Genomic DNA, 11,472 nt, shown 5'->3' with positions numbered 1-11,472 from the left:
ACGGCGATTCTCTTGGGAATTGAAGTGTTTGAGTTAGGCTTAGCATGGGATCATTATTCTCTCTGCCAAACTTGTAAGTTTTGTTATTTTTTTCTTTTTAAGCTTAATTTTAGTGTTCTTGATCATTTTTTTGTAAGTCTGAATTGGCGAGGCTTTCGAGCTTGAATTGTGTCCAATTTAGGAGCACAAGTTTCTTGAGTTGTTGGGGGACCTAATGATGGGTTCAATTTCAGAATTCTAATAACAGGTTCTAGGAAGCTATTTTATTATTTGATTTGCAATGCGAATATTATATTTCTCATAGTTACATGTAGTTTACCATGTTGATAGTGGTGTGACATTTTGCAAATATGAAGAGGAGTCAAGTAGTCCATGGACGGTTCAAAATTGTAGCTTGGTTTCCAACAAGGCTACGATTTACTTTCCTTTAGAGTGTGCTTCATGATAATGCTTTGCATAGATCTCATGTGGAATAGGAATATGTGTGACTAGTTTTGGTTTACTTTCTTATTCCTATTTTCTTGATTCTTGTATGAGCCTCAGGCTGGTTTTAGCTTGTGGAATCCTTAGCTTAGGTTGGTAATTTCTTACTTATGTATTAGTTTGATGTTGATAGGCTCTTCGGAGTTGATACACGAGGCTTTAATATAAGGTGGTGAACTAAGTACCGTAGGATAAATCTTAATGATACTTTAGTGAATATCGATCATTATTATGGATTGATGCCCTCGATTGGTGTGGGACCCTTGTGTTCGCTTTGACATTGTGGGAAATCAGCATGAATAGACTCTTAGGATTGATTTTTGTATCCCTATCTAATATTGGGCTATGTAACCTGAATTTCTTTATATAGTCGTAGGTTGACACTAATTGTGCTTAACATTCACTTGCGTAGTACTTTTGCGTTAAGGTTGAGATCCTTTAGTGACCCTTTTTTAGTTGCTGGATTCCTTATAAATTTATTTGTTTCCTGATTTACGGTAATTATATTATGATATTATTGTAGTGTATGTTGGCACATGATAGGGTCGAGGACCAACTGGATTTTTCAAGTTAGTTTAAGAGAATGATGATGTCAATTATATGCTTTAAGTTGTGTAAATGATCTTGTTTGGATGTTGGTGATGACATGCATTAAATTAGTACTCACTTTCACGTATTTTGTGGTTCGATCCCAAAAAATGTATTGATTTTCACAACCATTTTTGAGAAAGTATGATTTTGTACTTTTTAATCTTAAAACTGGTTTAGACGAGTTACATACCACCTTTACCACTTTTATGAATGGATTTTTTTGATATGAAAAAGCATAAAAAATGCATTTACTATTTTGATTGTGTAACACCCCGTAGCCAAAACAGATCAAAAATTAGTTTTTCAGAAAAATCTGCAGGTGCTACCAACGGTGGCATCGATGGAGCGTAGCCTGAACCACGATCCGTCCTGCACAACCGTCGATGGGATCAGAAACTCCCAAAAATTCAGCCTAGAAAAATTGGTCAAGTCTTGGACGACAGACGAACTTACGGTCCGTAGGTCAAAGGACGATCCGTAGTCCGTAACCATCAATCAAGACTCCCTTCAACCACTCTCTGACAAGAGCTGTGGATGACCATCATGGTTCGTAGGTGGACCTACGGTCCGTAGGTGGAAAATTTGCAGCCAGTTAAGGTGAAATGCAGTTGGGTCAACTTAAAATGATCATAATTCTTAGCACAAAATGAATTAGGTCTCCCATTACCTACCCACAGATAGATAATTTAATTATCTTTTCATAGCCACCGGCCTTTCTAAAATCAGACCTCCGAGAAAAAAGTTATGCCCATTTTAGTAAAGGCCTGTCCAACAGGCCCTCACGACGGACCCAAAGACGGGGCGTCAGGCGCACGACGGACCGTCAGTCCTGGACATCGTGAGGCCAGACAACAACCTTCCCAGGGGTCTTTTTGACCTTTCCCACTCCGTTTAAACCCTAAGTTACATCATTTTGACCCTAAATTATCAGATTTTACTCAGTTTAAGCCTAGAAACAAAATTATAACATATCCAAGTCAAATCATTAAATCAAAACATAGAAGATTAGAAACAAGAGAGGAGAAAAAATCTCAAGAACCCTACTTCAAGAACGCCAAGCTCCAGCAGTTCCATCCCCGAAACTTAAGTATTTTTTTGTGGATTTAATCACCAGGTATGTGGGATTTCACTAGTGGGTTCCTTTCACTCATTGGGTCCTTAGTTTCAGTGAGTTCTTGATTCTCTTATCATGATTAAACCTAGGGTGTCTAGAACTTTGATATAACTTCATGAATTTATTAAATACATGTTCCAAAACAGATTATCATATTATTACTCAGATTATCGCATGAATTTTCAGAACCCTAGCTTTGTATTTCTTTAGTTCTTGAAATACACATGCTAGGTCATATACTTCAGACACTTCAGATATACATGCCTCAGTTATAAATGCATAATTACCAGATTAATTGTTCCATTCTCAGTTTGCATGTTCAGTTTCGAGCTATCCAGTATTTACAGAAATTCAGACATATACAGTAAATTTACAAAATTCATTGGGAGTAGCATAATACAAGTTGGACTAGGGTTTAGCGTACCCAATAAACCAAGAACTACTAGCCAAGTAGGTTGTGAGTCCCCTCTATGGGCAATCAGTTTTGTGATCACGCCAGTATGCCTTTATACCTTTGGCAGGGTATATTGGGTCCTCTCGATGGGGTGTATACATCGGACTCCACATTTAGCCCATGTGGTTTAATTATCGTATATTAGTAGCTCCCACAGTTTAGTCAGACTCTTTGCATTGACCATTTATCAGTATATTCAGTATTCAGTTTCAGCATGTTATAAATTGGTCATTGCATCCAGTTAGCTCAGAAATCAGCACATCACGTTCAGATTATTATACTTGTTTTTGTACTTGTTCAGTTATGTTTTTTTCAGCTTTACTCTACATGCTCAGTACCTTTCAATACGTGCGCTATATTTTCTCGTGGTGTAGGTTCAGGTTCTCAGCATCTAGATCACACATAGATCGATTTCCCGATCTCCAGTTCAGTAGATTCAGTGGTGAGTCCTCATTCTCCGAGGACAACAATCATGAGTTTAGTATATGTGGGTTTTAGTTGCAATCCGTTGCTTTCCTTGGTCACGTTGTATCTAGCAAAGGGATCCGTGTAGATCCACAAAAGATAGAAGCAGTGAAACAATGTCCCAAACCTACATCTGCTATAGATATCAGAAGTTTCTTAGGTCTAGCAGCTTATTACAGAAGGTTCGTGGAAGGATTTTCATCCATAGCCTCACCATTGACTAGGTTGACTCAAAAGATGGTCAAGTTCAAATGGTAAGATGATTGTGAGAAAAGCGTCACAGAATTGAAAACTAGATTGACTACAGCTCCTGTCTTGACTCCACCAGAGGGTTCAGATTGTTATGTGATCATTGCGATGCATCTAGAGTTGGCCTTGGTTGTGTGTTGATGCAAAGAGATAATGTTATATCTTATGCCTCTCTATAAAGCTTAAGGTGCATGAGAAGAACTATCCAACTCATGACCTCGAGCTTGAAGCAGTGCTGTTTGCACTCAAGATATGGAGACACTACTTGTATGGTATTCATGTACACATGTTCACCGATCATAAGAGCCTTCAGTATGTGTTCACCCAGAAAGAGTTGAATCTTCTCCAGAGGAGATGGCTTGAGTTCCTTAAGGATTATGATATGAGTGTGCATTATCATCATGGAAAGGCAAATGTAGTGGCCGATGCTCTTAGTAGATTATCTATGGGTAGTACCCGATGTCGAAGAAAAAAGAAAGAAGCTAGTGAAGGATGTTCACAGGCTTGCTCGCTTGGGAGTTCTCCTTAAGAGCATATCATACAGCGGTGTAACAGTTCAGAATGGGGAAGAATCGTCTTTGGTAATGGAAATTAAGGAAAAGCAAGAGAGTGATCCGATCTTGCTTGAACTAAACGGTGCAGTCAACAATCAGAGTGGAGGTTTTCTACCAAGGGGGAGATGGTGTACTTTGCTACTAAGGTAGATTGTGTGTTCTTGATGTGGGAGAGTTGAGGCAGCATATTCTTGCAGAAGCTCATAACTCCAGGTATTCTATTCATCCAGGTTCCACTAAGATGTACCGCGATCTGCGGGAAGTCTATTGGTGGAATGACATGAAGAGGGATATAGCAGACTATATGAGTAAGTGCCCTAATTGCAAGCAAGTCAAGGTAGAACATCAGAAACCAGGAGGTTTGACTCAAGAGATCGATATTCCTACTTGTAAGTGAGATGTGATCAATATGGATTTCATCACAGGGTTACCTCGTACTCGCAGACAACATGACTCAATTTGGGTGAGAGTTGATAGGATGACTAAGTTTTCTCGCTTTTTGGCGGTCAAGACTACATATTCTACATAAGACTATGACAAGCTTTACCTTACTGAAATTGTGAGGTTGCATGGGGTTCCTTTGTCTATCATCTCAGATAGAGATCCTCAGTTTACCTCTCATTTCAGGAAGTCCTTCCAAAAAGGTCCTGGTGCTCAAGTTAACCTTAGTAAAACATTTCATCTACAGACGGATGGGCAGGCAGAGCGTACCATTCAGATCTTAAAGTATATGTTGAGAGCTTGTGTGATCGATTTCAAAGGTAGTTAGGAATATCACCTTCCTCTTATTGAGTTTGCCTACAATAATAGCTACCATTCCAGCATTCAGATGACCCTTTATGAGGCTTTATATAGCGTAGATGCCTGTTGGTTGGTTTGAAGTAGGTAAAGCAGCTTTGATAGGGCCAGATTCAGTCCTTTATGCTATGGAGAAAGTGCAGCTCATTAGAGGTAGACATAAGACAGCCCAAAGTCGTCAGAATTCTTATGCAGATGTAAGGAGAAGGGAACTAGAGTTCCAAATTGATGATTGGGTTTTTCTGAAAGTCTCACCTATGAAAGGGGTGATGAGATTTGGAAAGAAAGGGAAGATCAATCCTAAATATATAGGCCCTTTCAAGATCTTGAAAAGGATTGGCAAGGTGACATATGAGTTAGAGTTGCCAGCAAAATTAGCAGCAGTGCATCCGGTCTCCCACATCTCACTCTTGAAGAAGTGCGTGGGTGACCCAGCATCTATAGTGCCATTAGAGAGTGTGGCGGTAAAAGATAGTCTTTCTTATGAGGATGTACCAGTTGAGATTCTTGACCGTCAGGTTAGAAGGTTGAGAAACGAAGTATTCGCTTCATTCAAGGTGTTGTGGAGGAGTCAGTCCGTAGAGGGAGCTACTTGGGAAGCAGAAGCAGCCATGAAAGCCAAGTATCCTTACCTTCTTCCTTCCAATTCCACTCCATCTTGAGGTAATAGTTCCTTTTCAGTTTTATAGTCATTCATGCGTAAATTCAGTTTTTGAATCATGCTCCCTGAGTTTGTACTTTTATTTTTAGCGTAATTTCATGTACTCAGAACTCAATTCAGCCAGAACTCAGTTCTCCGTGTTTAGTAGTGGGGTTTGCATCTCTCTCCCTCCATTTCAGCTACTTTAGTCTTCATTCGAGGACAAATGTTCCCAAGGGGGAGATAATGTAACACACCATAGCCAAAGCAGACCAAAAATTAGTTTTTCACAAAAATCTGCAAGTGCTACCAACGGTGGCATCAACGGACCGTAGACTGAACCACAGTCCGTCCTGCACAACCGTCGATGAGATCAAAAACTCCCAAAAATTTCAGCCTAGAAAAATTGGTTAAGTCTTGGAAGACGGATAGACTTACGGTTCGTAGGTCAAACAAAGGTCCGTAGTCCATGAACGTCGATCAAGAATCCCTTCAACCACTCTTTGACAAGAGCTATGGATGACCAGTATGGTTCGTAGGTGTACCTACGGTCCCTAGGTGGAAAATTTGCAGTCAATTAAGGGGAAATGCAGTTGGATCAACTTAAAATGATCATAATTCTTAGCACAAAATGAATTAGGTCTCCTATTACCTACCCACATATAGATAATTGAATTATTTTTTCATATCCATCGACCTTGCTAAAATCAGACCTCCGAGTAAAAAATTATGCCCATTTTAGTAAAGGCCTGTCGAACAGGCCCTCAGGACGGACCCAAAGATGGGGCGTCAGGCGCACGACGGACCGTCAGTCCTGGCCATCGTGAGGCACGACAACAACCTTCCCAGGGGTCTTTTTGACCTTTCCCACTTCGTTTAAACCCTAAGTTACATCGTTTTGACCCTAAATCATCAGATTTTAGTCAATTTAAGCCTAGAAACAGAATTATAACATATCCAATTCAAATCATTAAATCAAAACTTAGAAAATTAGAAGCAAGAGAAGAGAAAAAAGCTCAAGAACCCTAGTTCAAGAACGCCAAGCTCCAGCCCCGAAACATAAATATTTTTCCGTAGATTTAATCACTAGGTATGTGGGATTTCACTAGTGGGTTCCTTTCACCCATTGGGTCCTTAGTTTTAGTCAGTTCTTCATTCTCTTGTCATGATTAAACCTAGGGTGTCTAGAACTTTGATATAACTTCATGAATTTATTAAATATATGTTCCAAATCAGATTATCGTGTTATTACTCAGATTATCGCATGAATTTCAGAACCCTAGGTTTGTATTTCTTTAGTTCTTGAAATACACATGCTAGGTCATATACTTCAGACAATTCAAATATACCTCAGTTATAAATGCATAATTACCAGATTAATTGTTGCATTCTCAGTTTGCATGTTCAGTTTCGAGCTATCCAGTATTTACAGAAATTTAGACATAAACAGTAAATTTACAAAATTCACTGGGAGTAGCATAATACGAGTTGGACTAGGGTTTAGCATACCCAATGGTCCCAGAACTACTAGCCAAGTAGGTTGTAAGTCCCCTCTGTGGGCAATCAGTTTAGTGATCACGCCAGTATGCCTTTATACCTTTGGCAGGGTATATTGGGTCCTTTCGATGGGGTGTATACATCGGACTCCACATTTAGCCCATGTGGTTTAATTATCGGTTATTAGTAGCTCCCACAGTTTAGTCAGACTCTTTGCATTGACCATTTATCAGTATATTCAGTATTCAGTTTCAGCATGTTATAAATTGGTCATTGCATCCAGTTAGCTCAGAAATCAGCACATCACGTTCAGATTATTATACTTGTTTTTGTGCTTGTTCAGTTATGTTTTATTTCAACTTTGCTCTATCCTACATGCTCACTACCTTTCAATACGTGCACTACATTTTCTTGTGGTGTAGGTTCAGGTTCTCAGCATCCAGATCATGCATAGATCAATTTCCCGATCTCCAGTTCAGCAGATTCAGTGGTGAGTCCTCATTCTCCGAGGAAAACAATCATGAGTTTTATTTCAGTCTTTAGTCATTTAGTTTCAGTTTTTGCTAGATATAGTTGGGGTTTGTCCCAGTATTTCTAGTCTAGTTTAGAGGCTATTTTCAGTCATAGTTAGATTCTGCTTAGTATTGAGTTAATATTTATTTTGTATTAAACTCATTGTTTTCAAATATCCCAGTTATAGAATATGGGTATTCCCCATCTTTTCATTTTAAGTATGATTTAGCTTCCGCAACAATTTATTATCTTTAGTATGCTCATGATCATGCCAGCAGGGTTAGCTTGGGATCACTTGTGGTCCTAGGTTTCATGTCCGCGTCTCGGTGGTTGCTCGGGGCGTGACAGATTTATTGCTCGATGAGATTATCGATCCTTTTTATACATATGTGGTTTTCATATGTATCCCTGGTAAAATGAAAAAGTAGATATTGCATTATGACAGATAGGTTGTAGAAGTACTAGATCGGAACGAGACAATATGCAGACTATCTAAGTCCCCTATAGGTCTCTATGTTTGTGTACCAATTTGAAGACCTATTAATTTTAACAACTGATTGTAGAGTTGATCATACGGACCTTTCAATTCTTCACCATTGAATGATAAAAAAATTATTTCCACTTAGACAATTTCAGCTATTCAAGGATTGCGCTGATCTTCCTCAACAGCTCACATCAACGGAAGGTTTGGCACCTCGATGTCAACTCTTCACTACCTGGGGAATTTGACTTTTCTATTGATTCCTACGGATTGGATAAAAAACAATTCTTGAATGAGGCCAGGGATGAATCAAAAAAGAGAAGAGGATGATCTCCTCTCTCGTAGCAAAAAGAAGTGTCAACGCCGCTCATCGGGATTTTTTTGGATGAGTCGGTGGGTTGGTCCGGGTGAAGAGAAAAAAAATGAACTAAAATGAAAATCTTTTCTAGAGATATCCATTTTCCTGGAGAGACGAATAAGATATCCAGGCATACCGGCGTTTTGATACCACCATGTCTTCTACTTCTCGATTTGTGGCAATCATCTTGGTCTTTTTCTGAGCCCTATAGATCAGAAGCATTGGCTGCTACTGTTCTGTGTCTCATTCGTTTGTCAACCGGTGGGCTCATCCTTAATGCCGTTTAGGCTCTCCAGTTAAGTCAGTTGTCCGCCGCCTTTCTTTCCCATTCCCGAGATGGCCTTATGAGTAACAACCTCCCACAGAGATAACCTTGTGGTCAACTTCTATTCTTCTTGTTGGAAGTTTCGGGGGTTTCGGGGGAAACCCATGTAGGCCACCTTTTGGGTGTGGGTTGTCTGCAGGGTATGTGGCACCCCACAAGTTGACTATTGCTGAGCCAGGAGATTTTCCCTCCTGTTCATTCTTCCAATAATTTATACGGCTTGATGAGGCGTGGATTCTTATTTTTACAAATGGTACTTTGAGCTTACAACGAGCATGAAAAGACCAACAATACTTTTTTATCTTTTGAGTTGTTCTGTCAGATCCGTCGCTCAAGATGAGCACAACCTGTGTTGCCCCGAATAGAACATAAAATGACAATAAAATAATAAAAGAGAATAAAGACGGATATTATAGATATCTCAACACGCCAAAAGAGGATCTTTTTTATGTAATCCTGCATAATCTCGAATGTTATCAATTCTGGTAGGTGGCCGTTTAGTCCATGGTCCATTGGATGGTCGGTGCAAGGCCAGAAATCGGAACACATTGATTCCGACAGATATATAATTTTTATATATGTTCCCGATGTAGAATTATCATATATCAGAAAAGTATCATACTTCAGTTTGAATTTTGAATTGAATAGAAAATTGAAATTATGTTTTCGGAGAGCACAACCTGTGTTGCCTCGAATAGAACATAAAACGATAATAAAACAATAAAAGAGAAACAAGACAGATATTATAGATATCTCCACACGTGTTTAAGCGTCTGAAGAAAATTTTGGGAAAACGTCAACGACTAGTAGCTTATTTGGCAAAAAAAATAGAGTACGTTCTAAAGAATTAATTAATCAGTTGGTGCTTTGAATGATCCACATCTTAGGGTCAGGCTCCAATGATCACATTGAACTATCCATGTGGCCAAGATGTTATGGAATTTTAAAGATGCCTCCAAAGAGAATATGTAGCCCCTTTATTTCATATAGGCATTGATTAGGGTTTTAGGGTAGCCTCCAAGTAATCCTAATGGACCCTTGGGCTTGAAATATGTGGGGGGGGGGGGATTTTGTAGAGACCCAACCTAGACCAATGTAGTTGGATTTTACTTAAGGCAATCTTGACTTTAATAATTAATCTGGCTTTATTAACCCAAAATGTTGACTTGGGTCAATATATTTTAAATTTAGAACTTAGTCCATACAAAATTTGAACTTAATCCCGCTTCCACTGGTGGCGGGCGGGCGAAGGGTCCAAAGGACACGTAGCCGAGGGCGATTCCACAAGTTTTCTCTAATGCCATACCAAACCAAGACCTTTCCTACAAGGAAAGAAATAACCCGAGACTCCCCTTTTTGAATACCCCCCACTCCCCCCGGTTTTCTCGTGTTTTCTCACGCTTTTGATAAAACCCTCTCGTAAAACTATTATGTCAATGACACCAAAGGGATATTAAATGAATGGAATTAGGATATGGATGGACACATTAAACATGATAAGGCATTGGTCCTACCTAGCGTGCTAGGGGCATGAAGTAGGTGTATATACTTGTTACGTGACACTTGGTATTGAAGACACTATTAGTTCCTATTGCATAACTTGTATGCATATGTGTGTTGGCTATCACCAATATAATTGGTTGGTGTTTTCACCTGTTGGTATCATTAGGGAATATTGGGTTATGTTTGTTGATGTGTACCTTCCGGGTTTATTTGGATTCAATTAGTTTATTATTTAGTGATTGTATAGTTGTATCAATATGATGATTGACTTGAACGATTGATTTAGATTCGACTTAGTTTCCCTCTATTTTGATGCTTTCAGACTAAATTGGATTGAATTGACATATTGGCTTTTAGGATGTTTCATAGTGGATATTATCATATTATCATAGGTTAATCAACTTATAAAGTATAATCTTTTTGTGCCTAGGTATTTGTACTAGAGCCTCCATGTATGTTCCTTTGTCTGAGTTAACTACTTTTTTCTATCCTATTCCTTTGTTGCGTGATATATTTTCTTTAGTTGTTTGTACTGTATATTACTTCTTTACTTGCTATATATACTTGTTTTTTCTTTGGAGCTCAGTCGTCCTATGCCTAAGCGTACAGCTTGTTGGTACACATATGACACTCCTACACCCTGTAAATAATAATACGAGTTTTTTCCATTGAAGTGTTCCTTGTTGAAGTAGTTGTGGATCATAGAATTGGGGTGAGTTCTTGACGTGCAAAGTTGTCCATCTCCTTCTATATTGATTGGACTATTCTTAAATTTGTATTAAAAATGGTTCTATATATTTGTATTTACCTTGTACTTCTATTTTAATTGGTATCTTATCTGCCTATTGATATTCCAGTCTCGGGGTGTTGTATGTACATAATGATTATCTATCTATCTTCTATTTCAATATTTGTTTCCTTGTGTTCTGCATTCTTCCCTTTTGCGTGATAGTCCGTTGCTTGTGGTTCTGAACTATGGGTTCTACTTACCTATTTGTGGAATGTTAGTAGAAATCACCATGACCTAAGATTTTGAAACGTGCTAGTCATTTTTTTTTGAAAAAGGGCCTAAAATACTCTTAAAGTATTAAAAATATAACAAAATTACCCTTCATCCACCCATTGACTCCAAAATGCCCTTTTCATCCACCTGTTGGCTCCAAAAAACCCTTGTCATCCACCTTTAGGTTCAAATTTGACCACTTCTTCAATTGTTTTAAAATTAAACTCTTTAAATATTTTTTAAATACTTGGCATTCAACTATTGGTTATAATTTAATTTATTATGTAATTTAAATCAACCAACTACCCACTCATTACTAACTGAACCCCTCCCAATTAATAATCCAATTATATATCAAAATCGTCATAAACACTACTAAAACACGATGAAATTATAGATTCCTGAAAATGACATCCAAAATTAACTGAGTCCGAATAGAAGTCC

At 38.5% G+C, this 11,472-nt stretch overlaps 1 protein-coding gene across 3 annotated transcripts in view; it reads left to right on the top strand.

Annotated features, from left to right (window-relative positions):
- Positions 1–7,562, top strand: part of LOC138337152 (uncharacterized) — a 74,760-nt gene extending 67,198 nt beyond the window's left edge. For 2 of the 3 annotated variants that reach the window (XM_069286728.1, XM_069286726.1), the window contains one exon: positions 7,268–7,562. The gene's annotated coding sequence lies outside the window, so the exon portion shown is untranslated. Of the gene's footprint in view, positions 1–3,016; positions 3,085–7,267 lie in introns of all 3 variants that reach the window. The other variant, XR_011210578.1, reaches the window with a different exon arrangement.
- Positions 7,563–11,472: the final 3,910 nt, after the last annotated feature.

The sequence above is a fragment of the Solanum lycopersicum genome, chromosome 7 (assembly GCF_036512215.1).
Source record: "Solanum lycopersicum chromosome 7, SLM_r2.1".
Lineage (NCBI taxonomy): Eukaryota > Viridiplantae > Streptophyta > Magnoliopsida > Solanales > Solanaceae > Solanum > Solanum lycopersicum.
This window is presented reverse-complemented; position numbering and strand designations above follow the sequence as displayed.